The sequence below is a fragment of the Gorilla gorilla genome, chromosome 14 (assembly GCF_029281585.2).
Source record: "Gorilla gorilla gorilla isolate KB3781 chromosome 14, NHGRI_mGorGor1-v2.1_pri, whole genome shotgun sequence".
Taxonomy (NCBI): domain Eukaryota; kingdom Metazoa; phylum Chordata; class Mammalia; order Primates; family Hominidae; genus Gorilla; species Gorilla gorilla.
In genome coordinates this window covers 112,852,218-112,879,573 of record NC_073238.2, presented here as the reverse complement: position 1 = coordinate 112,879,573, position 27,356 = coordinate 112,852,218, and the positions used below count along the sequence as shown (strand labels likewise).

Below are 27,356 nucleotides of genomic sequence, written 5' to 3'. Positions count from 1 at the left end.
GAATTCTCCATATATAAAGGAAGTCCTATAAATCAATAAGAAAAATATTTGCAACCTCCTAGAAAATTGGGCAAGGGACAGGAACAGGGAGTAGAAGGATGGTCAAGAAAATACCAATGGCTTGTCGAGTTGTCAACGTTTGAAAATGTATTCAACCACAACGAGTAGTAAGAAAAGTGCAAAATGACAATTAAGAATAACTGGGCCGGGTGTGGTGGCACATGCCTGTAATCCCAGAACTTTGGGAGGCCGAGGCAGGCAGATTGCCTGAGCCCAGAAGTTCAAGATCAGCCTGGGACACATGGCAAAACCCAATTTCTACTAAAAATACAAAAAAAATTTAAGTCAGGTGTGGTAGTGCACGCCTATAGTCTCAGCTTCTTAGGAGGCTGAGGTAGGACGATCCCTTGAGCCCAGGGAGGTCAAGTCTGCAGTGAACCATGATCACGACACTGCACTTCAGCCACAGTGACAGAACGAGACCCTGTTTCAAAAAAAAAAAGAAAAGAAAAGAAAAGAAAAACTGGCATCTCACTGATCAGATTAGGACAGGTGAAAATATTTGCCATCACTGTAGGTTTCCGGTTTGGGAAAAATGGCCTCAACACAGTGATTAAGAGCCAACAGCAGATCCAGATTGTGTGGGTTCAAATCTCTGCTCTGCTACTTGAGGTGAACCTTGGGCAAGTTACTTCATCTCTCCTGCCTCAGTTTCCTCATCAGCAAAACTGTGATAATAATAATACCTCTCCCCTACAGGTAGCTTTGGGGATTAAACAAGTTAATATTTGTAAAACATTTGATATAGTTTCTAGCACAAAGTAAGCACTATATGCAAGTTCATAAAACGAATGAACGGTTATAAGGTTATAAGCCGTGGAGGGCAATATGGCAATATCTATGTATATTAAAAACAAAGACAGCCTTTGACCACTGATCCTACTAGGATTTTATACTTCAGGTATCACCCATCTTCAGTGTGGTGTCATTTAGACCAGCAAAATATTCAGAACAACCTAGATGTCTATTGACAGGGAAAATTTTACAGATTATTTAACGGTACCCCTCTGTTTATATGCCGATAAAAAGAATGAGGCCAATCTGTATGTACTAATATGAAACCATCTTCGGAGTGTATTAAACTGAAGAGAACAAGCACAACACCATATTTAGGGTATGCTACTATTCATGCTAAATGTCTATGCATAAAAGACTTCTGGGCTGGGCGCAGTGGCTCACACCTGTAATCCCAGCACTTTGGGAGGCCAAGGCAGGCGGATCACCTGAGATCAGGAGGTCGAGACGAGCCTGGCCAACATGGCAAAACCCCACCTCTACTAAAAATACAAAAAAATTAGCCAGGCGTGGTGGTGTGCACCTGTAATCTCAGCTACTCTGGAGGCTGAGGCAGTAGAATTGCTTGAACCTGGGAAGCAGAGGTTTCAGTGACCCGAGATCGCACCACTGTACTCCAGCCTGCATGACAGAGTGAGACAAAAAAAAATGATGAGAGATTATCATATTAAGGTCTTACCAGGTTTGTTTTAATGGGAAAAAATTACTAATGATGCTGAAGTGTTGGAAAAAGTCTTTTTTAAATAGAGTAAACTTTCCCCTGTAAATTTTCATTATTTGTGTAACAAACTTTTTCCCACGGCCTTCTGTTAAAACAAACTTCAGACTGACAAAGGGTCAAACTGTCCTGAACTCTGAATTGGTGCGGTTTAAAAATCAACGCATGTCCACCTTTGGGCACAGAAGAGCACTCACAATATCTTCAATAGTTACAATCTGCCTCAAAACACTGACATTTCTCCTCAAAAACTGTTTCATTTCTTTTAATATCAGCATAACATGCCAAGTTACAGTATGATTTTAAATTACTTAAAGGATAAAGAAGAATGAGACCAACGAAGCAATCATCACATCATTCACTTTGGACAATTTTTTTTTTTTTTTTTTTTTTTGAGACAGAGTCTGGCTCTGTCACCCAGGCTGGAGGGCAATGGCTCAATCTCGGCTCACTGCAACCTCCACCTCCCAGGTTCAAGTGATTCTCTTGCCTCAGCCTCCAGAGTAGCTGGGATTACAGGTGTGTACCACCACACTCAGCTAATTTTTGTATTTTTAGTAAAGACAGGGTTTTGCCATGCTGCCCAGGCTGGTCTTGAACTCCCGACCTCAAGTGATCCACCCACCTCGGCTTCCCTGGGATTACAGTCACGCACCAACATGCTCAGCTAATTTTTTTATTTTTAGTAGAGATGGGATTTCACCGTGTTGGCCAGGCTGGTCTCGAACTCTTGACCTCAAGTGATCCACCCGCCTCGGCCTCCCAAAGTGCTGGGTTTATAGGTGTGAGCCACTGCGGCCAACCCACTTGGGACAATTCTAACTGACAAACCTCTCAACCTGCCAGACCATGGCTCTATTTTGGAGATCTTCCCCTTTCACACGTATTTACACATTAGATGGTGGAGGAGGAAGCCAGAACAACAATGAAGAATGCTATGTAATTCCTAAAACAATTAAGAATATCAGCTTGTTTTGTATTAAACAAAAATCTAAGTTCTCTGAAAGACACCTCTCATTGGGTTCACAGCAGTAGGTAAAGATGCATACAAATGAAGGCCACAGATGTGTTGCTTTGTTGTTTAATCAAATACAAATCAAAAGAATCTTAAGCCAAGGGATTCAATTAGAAAGAATTAAAAGGCTTTTGAGCATAAACCTACCAAGAGCAACCCAGACTCTCTGACTCTTTCAAACTAGAACTAAAATGTCCTAGTTTCAGACTAGAACTAAAATGTCCTTTCCCACATTCTCAAGAGTTCCTGAAATGCTGCCCTGTGGCTGTCAGGTAAACAGTCCAGATGTTCCGTCACCCCCCATATGGTGAAAACAAACGCCGCGCCCCCAAAACGGACCAAGGTGGCCCGCAAATTAACAAATGGAGGCAAACTATCCATATGCCAATTTCCTGGGCGTTTCTGTCCTTCATTTCCTGCACAATCTTACATGCTATTAGGTAAACTCTTCATTAAAAGTAAGGCATTCACAGGACTTAGTGCCAACAGGATTATTCATGGAGGTACAGTCAAGCAATCCAGCAATTAGAATTAAGCTAAAGAAGGATAATCTTGAAGTGTTTAGAAAAGGTCATGCTGGCCGGGTGCGGTGGCTCATGCCTGTAATCCCAGCACTTTGGGAGGCTGAGGCGGGCAGATAACCTGAGGTCAGGAGTTCAAGACCAGCCAGGCCAACATGGTGAAACCTCGTCTCTACTAAAAATACAAAAATTAGCTGGGCATGGTGGCGGGTGCCTGTAATCCCAGCTACCGGGGAGGCTGAGGCAGGAGAATCACTTGAATCTAGGAGGCAGAGGTTGCAGTGAGCTGAGATCGCGCCACGGCACTCCAGCCTAGGCGACAAGAGCGAAACTCCGTCTCAAAAAAAAAAAGAAAAGGCCATGCTAAGTTTAATTTATAAGCCACTACTGGATGATACCATACTACCAAGTAAGTATTTTTGATTGCTGGAACCTGGGAGGCAGAGGTTGCAGTGAGTCTAGATCACGCCACTGCACTCCAGCCCGGGTGACAGAGTGAGATCCCATCTCAAAAAAAAAAAAAAAAAAAAACACAAACAAATAAGTATTTGATTTGATTTTCCTAAATGGCTATTTGGGATTTGAAGGGGAGGGGTAATTTTTTGTTTTTAATTTTTAACTTTTATTTTAGGTTCAGGGTACATGTGCAGGTTTGTTATATAGGTAAACTCATGTCACAGGGGTTTCACAGACTATTCTGTCATCCAGGTACTAAGCCTAGTACCCAATAGTTACTTTTCCTGCTCCTCTCCCTCCTGCCACCCTTCTCCAAGTAGGCCCCAGTGTCTGTTGTTCCCCTCTGTGTGTCCACGAGTTCTCTTCATTTAGCGCCCACTTATAAGTGACAACATGCGGTATTTGCTTTTCTGTTCCTGCGTTAGTTTGCTAAGGACAATGGCTTCCAGTTCCATCTGTGTTCCTGCAAAGATGATTTTGTTCTTTTTTATGGTTGCATAGTATTCCATGGTATATATGTACCACATTTTATTTATTCAATCTGTCATTGATGGGAATTTAGGTTGCTTCCATGTGTTTGCTATTGTGAATGGTGCTGCAATGAACATTCACGTGCCTATGTCCTTATGGTAGAATGACTTATATTTTGGGGGGTATATATCCAGTAATGAGATTGCTCAGTTGAATGGTAGTTCTGTTTTTTGCTCTATGAGAAATCGCCACACTGCTTTCCACAACGGTTGAACTAATTTACACTCTCACGAACAGTGCATAGGCATTCCTTATTCTCCGCAACCTCGCCAGCAACCTAAATGGGTATTTGTTTTTAAGATCTTGTAGCTCCTGACTTGCAAGGTGCCTCAGCCACTCCTAGAACATTGTTAGAGCATCTCTAACTTTACCAGAGACTAAAAGGCCTGGACGTGAGAGAGACAGAAACAATCTAGAAGTCAAAGGTAGATAAAGGGTAAAGTAGATAAATAGTGTCTGAAGACTAAGATCATAAATAAATGTATATTTGCCACCCATTTGTGACTATAAGTTCAAGGCTTTTACAGACCATGGGGGCCAAACAGCTGGTGAGGTCAGCCCAGGTTTGAGAGGTTCAAGGTAAGTTTATCCAGAAACCCCAAGAGGGGTTTCTTCAACAAAGATTTAATGAGCACCTACTACAGGCCATGCCCCGAGCTAGGAATAGCGGCACAAACGCAAACAAAATAAGCCAGAATTGTTGGTACACAAGGAAAAGATTCTCTTCTGCACATCGATGAGAAGGCAAACCTTGTCAGTTCTTGCCTACCCACCACCTTAGAAATCTGTCCTATGCCACTTAGAAACTCCACACTTGTACGCAGGCATGGCACACAGGAGTATTAACTGATTCATCTCACTTTAGGTGTCTCCCCTGACACTTAAGACTTTTCTGGTAACATTCCCACTACAGTTCTATTTTCTAACCCATGAAGAACACTTTTAATAGAAAGTGAATCCCAAACCCCCTCCTCCAAGTGCCAGTGAGAAAAAAGTCAAATGATAACATAAAGAGACAGGAAGAGCCAGGCACAGTGGCTGGCCTGTAATCCCAGCACTTTGGGAGGCTAAGAGGAGAGGACTGCTTGAGGTCATTTTGAGACCAGCCTGGGGAAGATAGCAAGACTTCTGTCTCTACAAAAAAATTCCAAAAATTAGCCAGAAGTGGCAGACCACATCTGTAGTCCCAGCTACTTAAGAGGCTGAGGTGGGTGGATCACTTGGGCCTAGGAGGTTGAGGCTGCAGTGAGCTATGATCACACCACTGCACTCCAGTCCTGGTGACAGAATGAGACCCTGCCTCGAAAGAAAGGGAGAAAGAAAGAAGGAAGGAACGATGGAGGGAGGAAGGGAAGGAAAGAAAGAAAGAAAGAAAGAAAAAGAGAGACAAGAAGGTAGGGACTTCATAGTCCCCAAAGCCTTCTATACACATTCTGGGAAATCGCCACACAATATAGTCAAGGGCTTGAAAGACATCTGGGAACCCCCTTCCCATCATGTGAACTCAGCCACATTCCTCAGAGAAAGGTCAACAGGAAATGACCTCAAGAGACCTTTGACCTCAATCATGTTGACTTAAAGACTACTGAAGCTGCCGAGCATGGTGGCTCATGCCTGTAATCCCAGCACTTTGGAAGGCCGAGGCGGGCGGATCTTTTGAGGTCAGGAGATCGAGACCAGCCTTGCTAACACGGTGAAACCCCGTCTCTACTAAAAATACAAAAAATTAGCCGGGCATGGTGGCACGCGCCTGTAATCCCAGCTACTCGGGAGGCTGAGGCAGGAGAATCGCTTGAACCCAGGAGATGGAGGTTGCAGTGAGCTGAGATCACGCCATTGCACTCTGGCTTGGGCAACAAGAGCAAAACTCCATCTCAAAAAAAAAAAAAAAATTACTGAAGCAAGATAATGGAGGGGAAAGAAATTCACAAAACATATGTATAATATATTATCAATTTGAAAAAAATAGAGCATTCTTAAAAATGTAAAAAGGAAACTGTGGGATGTTGATGGTAGGGAAGGTTCAGCAGGAGGGCATAGGGGAATTCTAACTTCTGTTCCATTTTGCTGAGAACCTAAAAATGCTATGAATAATAAAGTCCATCAAGAAAACAAAATAAGGCAAATATAAGCCAGGCGCGGTGGCTCACTCCTGTACTCCCAGCACTTTGGGAGGTTAAGCGGGTGGATCACCTGAGGTCAGGAGTTCGAGACCAGCCTGGCCAACATGGCAAAACCCTATCTCTACTAAAAATACAAAAAACAAAAACAAAAAAAATTAGCCAGGCATGGTAGTGTGAGCCTATAATCCCAGCTACTTAGGAGGCTGAGGCAGGAGAATCACTTGAACCGGGAAGTGGAGGTTGCAGTGAGCCGAGATGGCACCACTGCACTCTAGCCTAGGCAACAGAGCAAGACTCAGTCTCAAAAAAAAATTTAAATTAAAAAAATTTTTAAAAATAAGGCAAATATGACAAAAGCAATCTGTGTGTGCTGGAGTGGTAGTCGTTAACACCAGGTGTCTGTGTGTATGTATTCTGCCTACTTTTCTTCACTTTCCATGTTTCTACAATGACCTTATTTTTGCAATTAACAAAAAGAAACGAGAAAAAAAGCTTTTAAAGAAACGAGGCTATTTTTAAATTTTTTTTAAAGCCTCAGTGAAACACAGCCCATTCTCATGTGAAATACATTAGGCTATCCTTACAATCTGTGTAGGATGGCTGGTCTACCCAAGTCATCCAGTAGCAATGCAAGGAAAGAGGGGGTAGCCACTACCCAGCACCAGGCAGCCCAGGCCCCACCATCACGCCTACAGCACACACCTGCCAGAGTGCTGGCATATCCACTCAAAGGAGGCTTCATTTCTCAGTTCCTTTATGATGTGACTTTACAATTTAAAGATTGAACTTCTTCTTCCCTCACCTCCATCACCAAGCTCCAAAGACAGGGTTTCCTGGCCACAGTGAGTCTCACAGGCTTTCACTGGACCTGGGCTTTGGTTTCTAAAAGGTGAAATGCTGCAAGCAACCTCTGGTACCAACAACTGTGTATCAGATAGGTCAGTATCTTCAAAGGTGAAGCTAAAGTACATCTTTAAGACCATGACTGACCTCCAAAAATGCCTTGAAGGAAAACAAAATTGTACTACAATGCCGAAAATGATGATGAAATCGTCTGGTGATTGACCAGATTTTCATCCTCCAACTTCACAACTGCTCATTACTTGGCACTAGGGTGAGGCCAGTGAGGCACTCACCTTGGGTGCAGAATTTAAGGGAGTGCCAAATACTCCATAATTAAGATAGTCATGTGTAATGAATATTTTTTAAAATCACAAGTAGGCTGGGCGCAGAGGCTTCCAACTGTAATCCCAGCACTTTGGGAGGCCGAGGTGGGGGGATCATCTAAGGTTGGGAGTTCGAGACCAGCCTGACCAACATAGAGAAACCCCCATCTCTACTAAAAATACAAAATTAGCCAGGCATGGTGGCACATGCCTGTAATCCCAGCTACCTGGGAAGTCGAGACAGGAGAATCGCTTGAACCTGGGAGGGGTGGAGGTTACGGTGAGCTGAGATCACGCCATTGCACTCCAGCCTGGGCAACAAGAGCAAGACTCCATCTCAAAAAAAAAAAAAAAAAATCACAATTTAAAAAAATCCACAATAAAATTTTCAATAAAGATTGGGTCTGACCCTGATCTTGCAAGATACATCTCCTCTCACCCTCATCTGGCATACTCAGGGACACCTGTACTACAAGAAGACCCCTGACTTCGCTTATTAGCTGTGTGACATTGGGCATAATACCGTATAGTCTAAGCCTCAGCTTCCTGTCAAACGAATACCTTCCTCACTGAATGGTCAAGTAAAAATCTATGCAACATGCTGAGCACAGTGCCTAGCATGATACTAGCACAAAACTGGCCGTGGGAATAGCACCCCATCAAGGAGCACGATTCCAAGGATGGGCCAGAAGGCGTCTCCTACATACACTTTGCCATGCTCGTTCACACACTAGACTCAAGCAATTTTCAGGAAATGGGTTTTGGCAGATCACCAGGATTTCTCTACCTTGAAGATAGACTTTTCTTATTTTTCCGCTCAATCTTTAGGACTGATGAACCTTCCTGGCCCAAAATTATGCCAGGGAAAGCAAGGAATGGAGCTGGCTTTCCTAGCTCTCCAGGGAATGGAGGAGCCATCCCCGTCTAGCTCCTCCAGGTGAACAGGCAGGTGCGGCCACAAACAGCATGACGCAGACGGAAGACACAACCGTCTCTGCCTTTCTCAGAATTTTCTTTCCTAACAGTGAAGCACACCATTTTTTAAACCACCAGACAGTCTCCTAGCCCCTACAGTCCTGGCTAAATTGCCTATAATCCTGAGAAAAGCAGCTGTTCCCTGTCCCTGGTCCCCTGCCAAAGGCTCTGAGCCTGACCTCAAACTCACACTTTGGGGTTTATGTGACTTTGGAGTTACTATTCTCAAATGGTACCTGGAGCCTGAGTTCATGCTTATGCTACTCTACCTCCAAAACCAAAGCATCCCACTGACCTGGACAACCTTGATCTGACAACCCTGAACTTCTGAACTACAAATAAACTCCTTGGAATAACCATCTCCCCAAGAAGACCATGTCTCACTCAAGTATCATGTGCACCTCCCTTACTTTGTTATGTGCCTTTGACACACTGGAATAAGAAAATGACCTTTGAGTAGGTGGTTTCAATAGTAGAGTAGGGACAGATTTGCAATGCATGTTCTGTAGCCAAAGTATGTCTTACATGACTTTTTATATGTATAGCAGGCTTAGCTTAATCCACAGGGGAAAAAAATTTAAGGTTTTCCTTTTCATGCACTCCGAAAAAAATAGTTTTCTCTTCTCATTGTAAATAACATGGTTTGGTAATTACAAAAGCAATAAAAATTCGTGGGAACTTTAGAAAATACAGAGAAGTTCAAAGCAGAAAATAAAAACCACTTGGATTAATCTCATGCAAAGAAAACCGTAATATCCTTTTCTCAATGCATATATGTCATGCATAGAATTTTAAGCAAACATGCTCATCTTTTAAGCAGCAAACTAACAGTATAATCACAAAAGAAGTGGTAAGTGACCTCCCAGCCACAGGAGGATCAAGGAAGAGCAGTAACTCAGAACCTCATCCTGCAGAAGGCCAAGGGAGGCTGCATTTTACAAAGAAATGTACAGAAATAATTTGTGACGATGTTTACCACTTAAGAGAGTTCATCTTAAATATTTATTGAGCACCTACTATGTTCCTGGCACTCTGCCAGGCATTAGGAATGCAGATGTGTAAAATACTTAAGTAGAAGTTGCTCTAAGTGAGGAAAAACTTCCTGAGCTTCTATCTCTGCTCTGCCAATTATAAGCTGTGTGACCTTAGGCACACTTAACCTCTCTGAGCCTCCATTTTCCTCTTAAGTAAAATGAGGATAAAAATCAGGGTGGTTGGGCTGTTAGAACTCAGCCTAGGACTTCAAATGTTCAGTAAATGTTAGTGCTCAAATAACCAAAATGAGTGGAGAGGAGAGTAAACATGCCAGTACAAGCACGGAGGGTCCACGCTGGCACCCGGGAGGAGACGTTAGCCTTAGGGAAGGCTTCTGGAAGGAGGTAGGCAGGGACCGGATGAATGTCAGAGCAGAGAAGGACTTGGTGGAAGGCCGGGGCAGTAGCAGATGGGAAGATGTGACAGAGGAAGGCTCTGTGGCTTGTAGGAAGTTCACCTAGACTAGCATGGGGGAGGGGGACTGATCAGGGGGAAGAGGGAAGTACAGGAGGCTGGGAAATAAAATAGGGCAAAAACACCAGGTTTCTTCCAGCCAGGCTCGTTATCAATTCCAGCAAAACAGTAACATGATCTCACACAATGATCACTTTAAAACCAAAACTTTTCTTGACTACTCCAGTCAACTCAAAGGGCGCTGATTCATGCTTTCTAAAACTACTTTTACAAGTGAGCATTTTCTAAAATCTCTATAAAGAGGCGGTGATGCAGTGAGGTGATCCTTCACGTCCACTCTGCAGACATGCTAAACTCATCAATAATGTCTCTCAGCGTCCTTCCTGCATGACCCAGCAGACCTCAGATTAGGTATTTCTTATTTGGGGGTATTACTGAAGACTAGATGAGGAATTTGGTGTTTGCTATTTCAGTGACTGGCTTACCCCTTTCAGGAAAGGAAAACATAAATAAAAACATGTATAGATTCTAGGCCAGGTGCAATGGCTCATGCCTGTAATCCCAGCACTTTGGGATGTCAAGGCAGGAGGATTGCTTGAGCCCAGTTCGAGACCAGCCTGGGCAACACAGCAAAACACTGTCTCTTTAAAAAAATAAAAATTTAAATTTAAAAAACCCAGATTATAATGGGAGCCAGGTACAGTGGCTCATCCTAGAACTTTGGGAGGCTGAGGCAGGAGGATCGCTTGATGCCAGGAGTTCAAGACCAGCCTGGGCAACATAGCAAAGTCCCATTTCTACACAAAATTTAAAAATTAGCCAAGCACACTGGCTCATGCCTGTAATCCCACCACTTTGGAAAGCTGGAGTGGGAGGATCATTTGAGCCAGGAGTTCAAGGCTGCAATGAGCTATGATTGTGCCACTGCACTCCAGCCTGAGTGACAGTACAAGATCTTATCTATAAAAATCAATAAATAAAGTGAAAGAAGCTGTGTGACTAAGACTTTTGCTAAAAAGAACGTTATTATAACTCAATATGTTTATCTTTGTTTTTATGCTTACACACAGTTCAGATTCAAAGCTTCATGGTTTAATAATACAAATAACAGCTACCATGTCTTAAGTCTTTTATAAATTGCCAGAGAGTATGTTTTTATACGTTATCTGTCATTCTCAAAACAAATTCCAAATGGCCAAAATTCCAAATCTTAAAAAACACTGATCACAAGGACTTTTATAATTAGTTATTTAGAATCCATGATTTGTATCATAATGGGCATTATTCAAAAGGTATTATTTTTATTTTTAAAATATGGGAGGAAACGGGGATTGAAATGAAATGACTTGCTCCAGACAACCTAACTTCTGAGTAGTAGAGCGGGGATCTGAACACAGCTACCTCAGGGTCCTGTGGCAGCCAGCTTCCAAGATAGCACTCAATGATTCTTGCCTCCTGGCAGCCACACTTTTGTGTAACTGCCTCCCCTTAAGTCATAGCTGGCAGTAGGCCCAAGAATACTGTGGAAGTGACAGTGTATAACTTCCATGGCTGGCAAGCAGCCACAGCAGGGCCAGGCGCAGTGGCTCACCCCCATAATCCCAGCACTTTGGGAGGCCGAAGCAGATGACCACTTGAGCTCAGGAGTTCAAGACCAGCCTGGGCAACACTGTGAGACTCCCGTCTCTACAAAAAATACAAAAATTAGCGAGGTGTGGTGGTGCACACCTGTAGTCTCAGCTACTTGGAAGGCTGAAGTGGGAGGCTCACTTGAGCCTGGGAGGCAGAGATTGCAATGAGCTGAGATCACACCACTGTACTCAAGCCTGGGTGACAGAGTGAGACCCTGTCTCAAAAATAAATAAGTAAAATTAAAATTTTTAAAAACCACAGCAGTTTTGCCTTGGTTTCCTCATGGTTCACTCACTCTGGGAGAAGCTAGCCACCATGTTGTAAGGTATTCAAGCACCCCGCCTAAGGAGCTTATCGGGCTCCTTGGTAGCAGACCCCACAGTCCCAGTTGACTTTTTTCTTTTTTTTTTTTTTGAGACAGAGTTTCGCTCATTACCCAGGCTGGAGTACAATGGTGCAATCTCAGCTCACCACAACCTCTGCCTCCCAGTTCAAGCCATTCTCCTGCATCAGCCTCCCAAGTAGCTGGGATTATAGGCATGTGCCAGCACTCCCAGATAATTTTGTATTTTTAGTAGAGACGGTGTTTCTCCATGTTGGTCAGGCTGGTCTCGAACTCCCAACCTCAGGTGATCTGCCCACCTTGGCCTCCCAAAGTGCTGGGATTACAGGCGTGAGCCACCACGCCCAGCCCCAGTTGACTTTTTCAAAAAATAGAGATGGGGTCTTGCTATGCTGCTGAGGCTGGGAACTCCTGGGCTCAAGCGATCCTCTACCCTCAGCCTCCTAAGTAGCTGAGACTACAGGTATGTGCCACCATGCCCAGCTCCTAGCTGACATCTTCATCGCAAACCTCCATGCCAGAAGTGTTCATTGAAGCCATTTCCAAAGTCCTAACCCACAGAAACTGCAAAAGATAATCAATGTTTACTGTTGTTTCAAGCCACTCAGCTTTGGGGGTAATGTGTCATGCAGCCATAGATAATGAAGGCATGCCCTAATGCCTGCATTCTTTTCTCCACCTCCACAGGGCCTTGCAGTTGCTTCGGTAATTTTATTTTTGAATGATTATCCCTGTATATTCACATAGAGAATTAAAAAAATAGTTACTGGAATTAAACCTACATGCCCCATCAGGTCTTTGAGATAAGCACCTACAGGACTGACATCTTATTTATTCCCGCTGGCGCTGTTCCATTCTGGGCCTTGAGATTTTAGACACAAATTGCTCTTTCCAATCCACTCCTTCAAAACGCAGGTAGCCAACAAAGCTCCTCCAGTCTTTCTCTGCCAGAGAGTCCAGGAAATTATTTAGTCACATATTCAGGTAAGCCCTTCTTAAAGATGTTTTTCTCTATATTTTTTTGGTTAAAAAAAAATATAACCATGATGAGATACCACTACACACCTGTTAAAATGGCTAAAATAAAAAATACGATACCAAGTGCTGACAAGGATTTCACTTCTAGCTATTTGTCCATGAGAAATCAAACTTCATCCATATCAAAATCTGTATCTGAGAGTTTATAGCAGCTCTATTCATAATTGCTCCAAACTGGACACAAGTCAACTGTTCTTCAATAAGTCAATGGATAAACACACTGTGGTACATCCATATGATGGAATACTAACTAGATAGCAAAAGTGAGTGAGCTGTTGGAATCACAAAGACATTAGGCTGAATGAAAGAGGCCAGTCTCAAAAGGTTACAAATGCTAAGATTCCATTTATATGACATACTGGAAAAGACCAGACTATAGTTAGTGACAGAGCAAAGACAGGTGGTTAACAGGGACTGGGGGTGCAGCACAAGGGAATGTTCTAAATTGACAGAAATGTCCCATATCCTGACTGTGGAGGTGGTTACACAAATCTATGCATTAAAACTCAAAAAAGGACAGGCATGGTGGCTCGCACCTGTAATCCCAGCACTTTGGGAGGCTGAGGCAGGCGGATCACCTAAGGTCAGGAGTTGAAACCAGCCTGGCCAACATGATGAAAGCCCGTCTCTACTAAAAATACAAAAATTCACCAGGCGTGGTGACAGGCACCTGTAATCCCAGCTACTCGAGAGGCTGAGGCAGGAGAATCACTTGAACCCAGGAGTCGGAGGTTGCAGCAAGCCAAGACTGCACCACTGCACTCCAGCCTGAGCAATAAAGCGAGAGTCTATCTCAAAATACATATATAATGTATATAAAAATATATATGTATTATATATATTTATATATAATGTATTATATATAATATATATTTATATATAATGTATTATATATTATATATAATGTATTATATATATTTTTATATATAATGTATTTTTATATATTTTATATATTTTTTTATTTTATATAAATATATATTATTTATATATATTTTATATATATATAAAAGTTATTATTACATCACTTAACTTTTCTTCACAGATTCACTAACATGTTTGTCTCATTTAGAAAATCGCTGGTTTCCCCATATCCTGGTATTTCCAAACAGCTCACTCCACTTGGATCCATCTTGGCCCCTGCTAGCATCTGATGTTAGAGAACCAAAAACTCCAGTTAAGATTACAAAGGAAGATCACAAACCCCTGATTAATAAGTTCCTCACAAAGTTCCTAACAATATTAAATGTGCAGATAGATGATATTCTAGATTGACAGAAATGGCTGGCGTTTCCATCATTTTTTTCTTGAAGAAATGAAGCAATACTCTCAAGTATGTTCTGTAACCCAAACTGCCAGATGGTAGATTCCAAGCAGATGCCCTGCAAGGCCAGCTTAAAAGGAGGCGAAATTCATGTAGACTCAGTTGCACGACTTGCACACATTATCAAACATCTAAAGTCCTTATAAAGAGATCATCTCTAACAGTGATTTGATATGACTTTAAGTCACTTTCCACATAACTAACAGGTAGAAATCAGTTTTCTCATAGATAATATTAAATAGCAGATGAAAGATAAAATCTCCCAATTAATATATCAGTCATGATGCTTTAGATGGCAATAACCGAAAACCCCAACTCAAGTAGGACGAGAAAGTAAATTCACATATTATCTGGTATCCTAAAACAGATTCGTATTTGGCATGCTAAGCTCCAGGTGCGGAAGATCTAAATGACTCGATGCATTCATGGACTCTGGTTCCACCTTTCAGCTGTGTCACCCTCTTGCCTGCTTCAGGTCTAGTAAAAACATGGCTGCTGTGATTCCAGGCATCACATCTAGTCTTTGGGTCTCCTTTTAAGAGCACACAAACATTCCCCAGAATCCTATTCAAAGACCTCCCAGATGCTGGAGCCTTCTGGGAAAATTTTTGCTAAATGAGAAGACTGTGCTGCTAGGGACCTAGTAACAACAAATGTGTGAGAGTATGAAGCTTGGAGCTGCAACTGCCATTAGGCATAATGACTAATTAGGCTGCAGCAGTCTAATTAACCATGGCCAACAAGCCCAAGTGCAAAAATCAACATGCCGAGGGGCAGCAGAGAAGGACAGAATGCATCTGTGTCCTTGATGATATTTTGGGCTGAGACATGAACTGGGAGCCCCCTTTATTACTTGAAGCAACTCAGTATTTGATGGCTGAAACTGCTATTAGTCAGACATTCTGCCACTTGCAGATAAATGTACTCTTAAATGTCCCCTTGAGGTTTTCGGGAAAGAGCATTGATAACTTGTCCAATGTCAAAGATGGAAGATATGGCCAGGCGTGGTGGCTCACACCTGTAATCCCAGCACTTTGGGAGGCCGAGGTGGGCAGATCACCTGAAGTCAGGAGTTTGAGACTAACCTAGCCAACACGATGAAATCCCCTCTCTACTAAAAATACAAAAATTAGCCGGGCATGGTGGTGTGCACCTGTAATCTCAGCTACTTGGGATGCTGAGGCAGGAGAATTGCTTGAACCTGGGAGGCGGAGGTTGCAGTGAACCAAGATCATGCCACTGCACTCCAGCCTGGGTGACACAGCAAGACTCCATCCCAACAAAAAAAAAAAAAAAAAAAAAAAGATGGAAGATATATAAGGGCAGGTTTGTCTGGCTTCAACACCTATACTCCAAATTGTCACCTTTGATATCATCCTGTGCCTTCCTTATTCTAAAATGTCATAGAGAGTGTACATTTCACAAATTTTAGTTCAAATCAACCAATGTTTATCATTGAGCTTCTATGGGCAAGAAAACCAAAAATTAGAGAAACATACTTCCTGACCTTACAATACTTGTTCTTTGGCCCAGAAACTAAGGAGAATACACCGATAAAAAGATACAATTACTACCAAAACAGAGAAACTAATGTCCCCCTCTCCAGATGGTTTACATTCCAAGACCCCCAGTGGATGCCTAAAAACCGCAGATGGCGCTGAACCCTACATACACTCTGTGTTCTCCTGTACTTACATACCTGTGGTAAACTTGAATGTATGCATTAGGCACAGTGAGATTAACAATAACCAGTAATAAAACGGAGCGACAATACACTGTAATAAAAGTTATGTGAATGTGATCTCTCAAAATATCTTAATGCACTGTACTCACCTTCTCATAATGAAGAAGGCACAGAGTGGGACGCTAAGAGATTTCATCAAGCTACTCGTAACAGCACACCGTTTAAGACCTGTGAATTGTTTATTCAGACTGTGGTTGACCGTGGGTAACTGAAACTGCAGAAAGCAAGACTGCAGAGCTGTGTATCTGCCACACTAACCTCTTTTTAGAATGTTACAACTTGCTTTTGCCCAAGGCACCCATTTTTCATTCATTTCAAAAACATTTTTTCCCATTATCCTTCTGTGTGCCAAAGAACAAACACAACTCAATTTGGGACTTTAAAAATCTATTTATTTGATCATAATCTTAAACACTTATTTGCTTATATTTTCAAATTAAGCAGGCAATTTTTTTCTTCATCTGTAAGTTTTTTCCAACTCAGTTTTAGTTAGGTAAGAACAAAACTGTTCCATCGCCATCCAGTAAATGGAGCCTGATCTCTTGAAAGGAGCGATATGCTCTTTTTCTCTTGCCTTACAGACAAGAAATGTGCTATTCTTCCAACACTGAATATATTTCCTGACGTTAAATAAGTTCAATAACTAGACCATGTAAAATGTTTTCCTAATAACTTTTGCCTTTCAAAAGATACTTAAAAAATGAAAAGGCAAAAATAGGTTGGGTGAAAATATTCATACTATATAGACCTTTACAAAGGATTTATACACAAAATATATAAAGAACTCCTACAACTATAAGATGACATTAAGAATGTGCAGTTTACTGTATATCAAGTATCCTAAATAAAGCCATATAAAACAATCTGAACAAAAAAATTAAAAACAGTAAAGATCTGCCGGACGCAGTGACTCAAGCCTGTAATCCCAGCACTTTGGGAAGCCGAGGCAGGCAGATCAGTTGAGGTCAGGAGTTTGAGACCAGCTTGGCCAACATGGTGAAACCCCATCTCTACCAAAAATACAAAAAATAGCATGGCGCATGCCTGTAATCTCAGCTACTCGGGAGGCTGAGGCAAAAGAATCACTTGAACCTGGGAGGCAGAGGTTGCAGTGCGCCAAGATTGTGTCACTGCAACTCCAGTCTGGGTGACAGAGTGAGACTCCGTCTCAAAAAAAAAAAGTAAATATTTGGCCGGGCGCGGTGGCTCAAGCCTGTAATCCCAGCACTTTGGGAGGCCTAGGCAGGCGAATCACAAGGTCAGGAGATCAAGACCATCCTGGCTAACATGGTGAAACCCTGTCTCTACTAAAAATACAAAAAATTAGCCGGGCATGGTGGCGGGCGCCTGTAGACCCAGCTACTCGGGAGGCTGAGGCAGGAGAATGGTGTGAACCTGGGAGGCACAGCTTGCAGTGAGCCAAGATCGCGCCACTGCACTCCAGCCTGGGCAACAGAGCAAGACTCCGTCTCAAAAAAAAAAAAAAAAAAAAAGTAAATATCTAACAGACACTCACAAAAGAAGATATATAAATGGTCAATAAGTACATGAAAACGTTTCATTAGTTATCAGGAAAATATAAAACAAAACCACAGTGAGATATCACTACATAGCCACTGGAATGGCTAAAAGGAAAGACCGTTTGAAGTGTTGATCAAGATTGGAGTAACTAGAAGTCTCATACATCACTGATGGTAATATAAAATGGTGCCAACGCTTTCTTACAAATAGCTTATTATAAAGTTAGGCACACACTTAAAGACCCAGGAGGAAAAATAAAAACCTATCTCTACACAAAGATTTGTTCACAAATGTTCACAGCAGCTGTATTCATGATAGCCAACACTGAAAACAACTTGAATGGCCAAAGGGGAGTGGATACGCAAGTCATAGCATATCCAGCCACTGAAATACTGCTGAGCAACAGAAAATAAATAAAGAGGATGGGAAAGACAGTAGCAAGGGAGCAGGGAAGAGGAGCAGAAGAGAGGGGGAGGAGAAGAGGGAAGAAGAGAGAGAGGAATAAAACTAAAGGAGAGCCAGGCATGGCAGTTCATGCCACTAATCCCAGCACTTTGGGAGGCCGAGGCAGGAGGATCACTTGAGCCCAGCAGTTCGAGACTAGCCTGGGCAACATGGCAAAACCCCATCTCTAGTAAAAATACAAAAAATGAGCCAGGTGTGGTGGTGCTTGCCTGTAGTTCCAGCTACTTGGGAGGCTGACGTGAGAGGATCACTTGAGCCCAGGAAGTTGAGGCTGCAGTGAGCCGAGATCATGCCACCGCACTCCAGCGTGGGCAATGGGAGTGAGAACCTGACTCAAAAAAAAAAAGTAAAAGAGAGAAGAAATACCTAGACATGTCATAGCCAGACTGCAGAACACCAAAGCATCTTAAAAGTAGCCAGAGAGAAAAGGCAGACTAGTTACAAATAATTAGACAGCAACAGCAATGGGACCAGAACACAGCTGATTAATACAGGAACAATACAGAATTGCACACCCAGATAAACTTACCATTCAAGAACAAAGGTATCTAAGACATGCAGAAACTGAAGTTACCACCAACAGATGCTAACAGAATTTCTAGAAGATGTGTCTCAGGAAGAAGGAAAATGTATCCCAGAAGCAAGCTTCAAAGTACAAAAAGGAATGGTGAGCACATTAAATTTACAGACAAGTACCATATAAAACAATTATAATGTCAAATTTGACGCAGGTTAAGAAATGAGAAGGCTATAAAAAAGAACAGATGCCAAAATGCTAAGGTAGAAGTCAGTAACAGGTGGCAGGATTTCAAGTTTGTTTTATTTGCTTCCTCATGCTTTTATTGTCTTGTGTTTTCTTGAAACGGAGTTTCACTTTTGTTGCCCAGGCTGGAGTACAATGGCATAATCTCAGCTCACCACAACCTCCGCCTCCCAGGTTCCAGCGATTCTCCTGCCTCAGCCTCCCGAGTAGCTGGGATTACAGTCATGCGCCACCACGCCTGGCTAATTTTGTATTTTTAGTAGAGACGGGGTTTCTCCATGTTGGTCAGGCTGGTCTTGAACTCCTGACCTCAGATGATTCGCCCGCCTTGGCCTCCCAAAGTGCTAGGGTTACAGGCGTGAGCCACCGCACCTTATTGTCTTTTTTTTTTTAATGAAAAGGAACCTCTGTCTTTTTACAATCTGACTTAGCTTTAAGGATTAAATTGCTAAATTAGAATGAAATGAAAACAAAATCAAATATCAAACTGCCAGAGCTGCTATCTATCAATTCTAATAACAAGTTTCCTTTAAAAACCCTAAAGACTAATTTGAAGGGATGGTAAAAACTGGATTTATTATTCATTCAACAAGGATTTACCAGACTGGGCAACATAGTGGTGAGACTCTCTAAGAAAAATTTTTTAAAGAAAAAATTAGCTGGGCGTGATGGCATGTGTCTGTAGTCACAGCTACTCGGGAGACTGAGATGGAAGGATTGCTTCAGCCCAAGAGGTCAAGGCTGCAATGAGCCATGATCACCACTGCACTCCAGCCTGGAGTTTCTTTCAAAAAGAAAACAGAACACAATAATTTACCAAGGCTTTGCTATATTCAGATACTATACTAGATCCTGAATGAACAAGAACAAAAACTGAAAGTCATCATAATACTGAATTTTTAAGTCTTCTAATTGATAATAAATTTATGCAAAGCATTTCGTCAAAAGTCTGCACATAAAGTGAAGTTACTCTTGTGGTCAGAGGTTATTATCATAATTGAGAGTTAAAGGCAGTCTAGTGTGGCCTGAGGCTCTTTTTTTTTTTTTTTAAATGTGTGAACAAATATGACAGTTTTACATATGAAATTCATTCAGTGTAAATGATGAATTCCCACATTAATTGCAAGTCTTGAAGTTCATAATTTCCATACCACATTAAACTAAGAAAACTTACAATCTGAGTTAACAGTTTGCAGGCAGCACTGAGCATGCCTCAATTTCAGTCTCCCTGGATTAGTATCAAAAGCTTCGAGCATGATATTTTAGTAATGTATCAATTATCCACTTTTGCTCAAAGTATCCATTTGGCCAAACATTTTTAACTAATTCAAACCAGGGCAAGGGCATCCTATAAAAAGTTTTGCCAGTTTTAAATATACGTTTTCTGGGGGCTTCTTGATTGAAAACAAAGGCTGCATTTGGCAGAACAGGACTGGAGAAATCAGTATTTCAAGTAATTTGAATGAAAACCGTTTGGCTCTGATCTTCCTGGCCATGTGGAAGTGGTTAAGGAGGTAACAGCCTACCTAAGTCGCCATGGTTGAAACAGAGAGAAAGGACTGCGACCCAGTACCACCACAGAATAAACTCTGACACTAAAAGGCAAGAAAAGAAGTTGATCCGCTGCTTCCCATTCAATAGCCAGGCTTGGAGAGGCTCCTTTCAATCAAAAGCACCAAACAACAGGAGAGAGACTGCCACAAGAGCCTAAAACCCTCCCTTCCCAGGCAAATGGTAACCAATACAGGGAATGCCTGTCCTTCCAAAGTAGAAAGACTCTAGCACCTGCATTACAGGACTATACCTGCCCCTCTTATCTGTAGCACCTTCAGCTGGTGAGGAAAGTGCATTTCTCAAAAACCCTAAGCAGTTATCTGCAATAAGCAAGGCCAGTTACAAAGGGCTTCTTTAAAATGTCCAGTCCACCATGCTATCAAAACATCAGGCAAGGCCAGGCTCTGTGACTCACGCCTGTAATCCCAGCACTTTGAGAGGCCGAAGCGGGCAAATCACCTGAGGTCAGGAGTTCAAGACCAGCCTGACCAACATGGAGAAACCCCGTCTCTACTAAAAATAGAAAATTAGTTGGGCATGGCGGCAAATGCCTGTAATCCCAGCTACTGGGGAGGCTGAGGCAGGAGAATCGCTTGAACCTGGGAGGCAGAGGTTTCAGTGAGCCGAGATTGCGCCATTGCACTCCAGCCTGGGAAACAAGAGCAAAACTCCATCTCAAAAAAAAAAATCAGGCAAGTACGGTACTTACAAATCCACAGAATTTCTCTTATCCTCTGGGAAAATCACAATGCCATTTTTCCTAAGCATATTCTGCCTGCAGAAACCACCCTTTTATCCTTTCTCTAGTATTCTCTAATCCCGTCCAGGATGAAAAGAGTTGTTTTTTTCTGATGTTTATCACAAGCATCCTCCTCATAAATATATACAATTTTCCAAATGAATTAAGCTCTTAGGTGTTCAATAAATTAAATGAGTATAAGCTTCACTGTTTAAAAAAAACTAACCCTTTCAATGCTATCTTATTTGTATCTTTAACCAAACAACAAAACAAAACAATTTCCTTGGGCAGTTCCTTTTTTCTTTTTTTTTTTTTTTTTTTTTTTTTTGAGACAGAGTCCCACTCTGTTGCCCAGGCTGGAGTGCAGTGGCCCAATCTCAACTCACTACAACCTCCGCCTCCTGGGTTCAGGCGATTCTCCTGCCTCAGCCTCCTGAGCAGCTGGGATTACAGGCACCTGCTACCACTCCTGGCTAATTTTTGTATTTTTAGTAGAGACAGGGTTTCACCATATTAGCCAGGCTGGGAAATCCTGATCTCAAGTGATCCGCCTCGGTCTCCCAAAGTGCTGGGATTACAGGTGTGAGCCACCATGCCCAGCCCCCTTGGGCAGTTTCTTTAATGAAAAGTGAAACAAAAACGTTCCTCCAGGTTCCTTGTAAACTCTGGATAATTCTGAGGTGAATGCAATAACCCAGTAAGAAACTTGTCCAGGATCATTATTTTAAGATCTTCTTTGATAAGTCTGGCTACAGAGTAAAGTTAGCATTCTATTATGAACCAAGGAATAAATCCATCCCTGTATCAATTAAAGGAAGAGAATATCAATGTGAAAGGGGGCATTACAAACCAAACTTCAAAAGGATTCCCACAGTGACAGAACTTCTCAATGAAACACCACACCCCAAGTAACGGGGGCGGGGTGGGTGCACCATAGAATCCCTGCCCCTAGGAGGCACAGCTACCTCCACACCAAGTATTTCTAGTTTCCCATTCACATGAAAGAAACAAGTAAGAGATTCTGGGAGGCGCTGGGCTAGGAAGGCATCTACTCACTGTCTCCACCAACAATTCCCTCAGTAAAGCAGCCGTTGCCCAATAATGCTTCTATTTATTTTACCCAGAAGCAGATCTATTAGCCAGACATTCTAAAAACACAAACGCTTCGTTGTGCTTGGAGTAACTCCAATATTGATGCCTTGCTGCAGAACGATGCTGCAGGAATATAAAGTGAGCCATGTGCTAGCTGTACCCACTTATGAAGCACACTGTCAGAAACTGTCACATCCTGGAGACCAACCCATCCGAAAGACTGAGAATAAACCCCCTACAAGAACACTGTGGAAGGAGGGAGAAAGCCAAAGATAGGATGAAGCAGGGCCCTCCTAAAGTCTCCGGAACAACGAAGCCAATTTTTAAGGCAACTCTCCCTAAAGCTTTCAGGACCAGAAAGATGTTTCTTTCTCCTCCCCTTGTTCAGACTGAATAAGAAAAGCAAGACAATGCTGGCGGATGTTCTGAAATGGGCTCCGCAAGTCACCACGTGCAAAGCACATTAAACAGAATCCAGTGCTAGGCCAGGGTTTGGCTCTGAAGATGCTGCCTACTGGAAGGAGAGGGGCCCCCGGGGGTTTCCACGCAGAGACCAGGGCTGGGCGGTCAAACCTGGTAAACTGACAAGGAGAACGGCCTTAACAACAATATAATGAAACGGCCAGAGGCCACCGGTACTCCCCAGGGCTGGGAGAGACAGGGAGGCCGAGGCTGCTAAACTGTTCCAGATGAGAAGCAGGCTCTCCCACGTCTCCACGAGCTGATCAGATACCAGGGCCTCGCTTCTTTGTGAGCCTCAGCTCCCTCCTTTCTGGGGAACCCTACTCGATCCCCAACAGCCGCTGGCCTCCAGCTGCCACAAACGAGATCCAGACTCATTACAGGGAACTCATATTTCCCTCCCTCAAATAAAACACACACACACATACACACACACACACACACATACAGTCTCCGAGGTCCAGCCGGATCACACAGCTAAAGTTTCCGGAACTTGAATCGTAAAACCACAATCAGAAGTTGTTTGGAAATACTCGCCGCAAAACAATCTGTCCTTTGCTTTAAAAAATAAAAAATAAAATTAAAAAAAACTTTGCCCTGCATAAAGGCAGGCAGTAAAAAAAAGACACAAATCTAACTTGGGCAGAGGGTGTGTTCCTCTTTGTCACCCGCCGGGAACATCGCGCCGCGCGTGGGCGAGCGGCGGGCACCCGGCGGCATCCGCGCCAGCGGCCACCTCCCCGGCCCGCAACCGGCCTCAGGGGCCGAGATTGCGGCCCGAGGTCCGGAAGCGGCGTCCGGCGCTGTCAGCGGGCGGGTAGGGACGGAAGGAAGCGGGGGAAGGGCGCCGGGGTCGGGGGAGGCGAGCGGGGACCGGCGCGGAGCCCCGCAGCCCGAGGTCGGCGGAGGTGAGGGGAGAGGGGCGCAGGGGGCAGCCCGGAGCCCCGAGGCCCCCGAGCTCCTGCGATGGTGGCCGGGGCTGCCCGGGCCCGACCCGCCGCCCGACTGCGCAGGGCAGGACCTCGGGGACCACGCGCCCACCTTCGCCCGCAGCCGCGGCCGTGCGCTGCGGGAGCCTGGACTCGCACAAGTTGCCGCCCGCGGCCCGGACCCCGCCGGCCCCCGCCCTCCCGCCGCGGTCATTGTTCACCGCGCGCCTCCTACCTCCACAGCGCCGGCGGCTGCGGCGGCTCCCTCTCCCGGCTCGGGCTCCGGGATCGGCGGCTCCCAAGCCCCCGGCGGCCGAGGGCGCGGCGGCGCCGGCTATTAATACCCGCGGGCGGCGGCGGCGCGGGCGCGCGAGCAGGGCTGGCGGTGGCCGGCTGAGGTCCGAGCCATCAAAGGTGGCGCGGGGCGGAGGGGAAGGCGGAGCAGGCGGGGTGGGTGGGGAGCGAACTCCGGGTCGCCATGGCCGCCTCGACGCCGGGGCCAGCGCCACTCGCGCAGGGAGGAGAGGCGCAAAGCGGGCGGCGGCCGCGTCCCCGCCCCGCGCCCCAGCCGAGCGCCCGCACCGCTGCGCCCGCGCCGGACCTACCGCCTCTGAGGCCGGCGAGCGGGAAGTGCGGTGGCCACCGCCCCTCCCCGGGTCTGGGCCGGCCCCTCGGCGGGGGGAGGCGGGCGCCGCGCAGCCCGAGCAGTGGGGACGCGGGAGAGCCACAGCCCCCTCCAGCGTCCGGGCCCGCGCCCTGCGCCCGCCCCGCCCCGCTCCGCCCGGGCAGGTGCGCCCAGGGGCCTCCCGAGCCCAGCGCGCCGCCGGGGATCTGCGCCTCTCTTGGGCTTCCGGCCAGGGCCGGGCTCCGCGCGGCGCTACCTAATGCAGCGCGGGGAGAGCCACTGGCGAGACGCGAATCCAGCCGCTGTGGCGAAAAACGAACCGGGGAGAGCGGGAGACGTGTGCACGGCGAAGCCGGGAGCGGCAGGCGGGCGGTCAGGGGCTCGGACTCTGCAGGTCGCTTTTTGAGGTCCTGCCTGGGGCTGCTTCGCCTGCGACGTCGCGCGGGGAGGACAGTCTTCAGGGACCCACCGAGCCCTCCCCTCCCCCGGAGCCACAGGCACGGGCTTCCGGCACCACCCCAGGCTGCGCGGGACTTAAGCTTGGGGGAGCGGCGGCCACCCCGCGCCCGCCCACGTCCTGGCCCAGCGCCCTCCGCCCGAGCGAATCCCATGACAGTTCCTGCCCGCCCAGCCTCGGGGGACAGTGCCCTTGGGGAATGGCGTGGGGGAGGTTAGGAGTGGCTTGCGGTGCTTGAGTGCCTTCGGGGTTTCGGGAACTCTACGGAGCGGGGAGCAAGATTCAGGACCCAGGAGGCAGCGATCTAGGGGCACAGTCACCGTCCCCACCCAGCAGCTGCCGCGTTACCTTCTCTACCCCCTTCTGAGCCTCCAGTCCCTCTCTCTAAGCGTGGCGGGAAGAGGCCTAGGGCGCAGCAAGTGACGTTCTGCCAGACCCGGGGCTAGCGGATTCCGGCCTTCGGAGGCCACTGGCTCAGAACCGTGGGCCTTTTGCGTCTTACAGGAGTTCCCTGACCTCAGACCGAGAGGGCAGATTTCACGGGAGAGGCCTCAAGTGAACTCACAGCTGGACAGGAGCTGGGCAGAAGTGGAGTGTCGGGACCCTGATAGAAGGGCGAGTTGAGACAAGAACAGGGGTCTTGAAAGTAGGGGGTGCTTGTGGGCAGCTCCTGGGGAGGAGCAGAGATGTAATACTTGCAGATTTGGTGGTCTGTGGTTGAAGAGAAGAAATGGTGGGTTTGAGGCTTTGCTCTGTCAGCCCAACCATCTGTGTGTCACAGATTAGATTTTTTTCTGCTCGTGATTCTCTAAGTGTGGTTCTCAGACCACGACCACCACCAGCAGCCCCTGGAAACGTCAAGAAATGAACATTCTTGGGCCGCATCCCCGACCTACCTAATGAAACCTTAGCAAGCATCTGAATCGCCTGCAGGGATAAAGGACTGTCAGGCTCAGTCCCCAGAGCTGCCGATTCAGTAGGTTTGGGGTGGGGCCTGAGAGTTTGCATTTCTAACAAATTCCCAGATAGTGATGTTGCTCTGGTCCTGGGATCACACTTGGAGGATCACAGTGTTAGGACAGTGGGTCTCAAACTCATGGAATCATCTGCGATTAAAACACAACACCCTGGTTGCACCCCAGCCAAATATATAAAGATTCTAACCCAGGCATCAGTAAAGTTCCGCAGGTGATTCCAATGTGTAGCCAGGTTTGAGAACAGTTGCTGTAGGCGGCTTTTTAAACTCTAATGTATACCTGAATCACCAGGGAATCTTGTTGGAATGCAGATTCTGATTCAGTAAGTCTGAGACTGTTTCTAACAAGCTCTCAGGTGTTACTTGTTGGTCCAAGGACTACACGTAGTAGCAAAGTGCTATGTCATACCTCGCAACTAAAAGGAAAAAATTAGGCCGGGCGCGGTGGCTCACGCCTGTAATCCCAATACTTTGGGAGGCTGAGGCAGGTGGATCACCTGAGGTCAGGAACTTGTAAACCAGCCTGGCCAGCATGGGGAAACCTCGTCTCTACTGAAAATACAAAAATTAGCTGGGCGTGGTGGTGCGCGCTGCAGTCCCAGCTACTCGGAAGGCTGAGGCATGAGAATTGCTTGAACCCGGGAGGCAGAGGTTGCAGTGAGCCGAGATCGTGCCATTGCACTCCAGCCTGGGCAACAAAGTGAGACTCCATCTCAAAAAAAAATCATAAAAATAATAAAAGCAAAAAATCATAGAAAGCGCAGAAAATTAGAAAAGTGACATTTTCCCAGTCACCCTCTTTGCAAGACCGACATTTTCTACATGTTACAGCATTTCTTTCATAGTCTTTGTATGTCTAGAATTAGATTTAGTTGTGATCTTAAAACTATTTATGATCATAACACATAATATATTGATCATATTAATCAATATAATACATAATATCCCATGTTGTCTTATCTCAACATTATCAACATTTGTGAAGGTGACTTTTAAAGGAGCCGATCTGAGGTTTGCAGGCTGAGGGCAGGAGCCCATGGGGAGAGAGTTAATGGGGGAAAAGAGAGGGGAGAAGGGGCAGTTCTGGGAATCTAGTTAGAGAGGCTGTAAAGCGGTGGGGTCACACTAGAGAACTTCCTACGTTTCCTCCCAGCTCTCACCAACATTCCGCGGTTGGTACCTAACCTAATAGAAAGTACTGTTTCTTTTAAGAGAGGGTCTTGGCCGGGCGCTGTGGCTCAAGCCTGTAATCCCAGCACTTTGGGAGGCCAAGGCAGGCAGATCACGAGGTCAGGAGATCAAGACCATCCTGGCTAACACGGTGAAACCCCGTCTCTACTAAAAATACAAAAAATTAGCCAGGCATGGTGGCCGGCGCCTGTAGTCCTATCTACTTGGGAGGCTGAGGCAGGAGAATGGCGTGAACCCGGGAGGCAGAGCGTGCAGTGAGCCGAGATCACACCACTGCATTCCAACCTGGGCGACAGAGCGAGACTCTGTTTCAAGAAAGAAAAAAAAAGGAGTCTTGCTCTGTTGCCCAGGCTGGAGTGCAGTGGCACAAACATAGCTCACTGCAGCCTCGCACTCCTAGGCTCAAGTGATCCCCCTGCCTTGGCCTTCCAAAGTTCTGGGATTACAGGCATAAGGCCATCGTGCCTGGCCAGAAAGCACTTTTTAAATTCCTCTCCTTGAAAAGCCAGGGGTACCTGGCCTCGAAAATCCTGAACCTGGAAAATCAACTTCTGAAAAACTTAGGTGTTTCCTTGTCATTGTGTGTCATCTATGCTTAACTTTCAGAATATAAAAATGTATAATCCCCCTAAATCCCCCTTTTATCCCAAGCTGTGGCATGGGTTATTTAGAAATCTTTCTGGATTAAGGAATCA

General features: G+C 45.3%; 1 protein-coding gene across 6 annotated transcripts in view; it reads right to left on the bottom strand.

The window, feature by feature from the left end:
- The window catches only part of FARP1 (FERM, ARH/RhoGEF and pleckstrin domain protein 1), a 311,003-nt gene extending 286,384 nt beyond the window's left edge, over positions 1-24,619 (bottom strand). For 2 of the 6 annotated variants that reach the window (XM_019039584.4, XM_063697473.1), the window contains exon 1: positions 23,648-24,047. The gene's annotated coding sequence lies outside the window, so the exon portion shown is untranslated. Of the gene's footprint in view, positions 1-1,378; positions 1,472-22,931; positions 23,464-23,647; positions 24,081-24,357 lie in introns of those variants that run through there. The other 4 variants (XM_019039583.4, XM_019039582.4, XM_055359960.2 and 1 more) reach the window with 4 other exon arrangements.
- Positions 24,620-27,356: the final 2,737 nt, after the last annotated feature.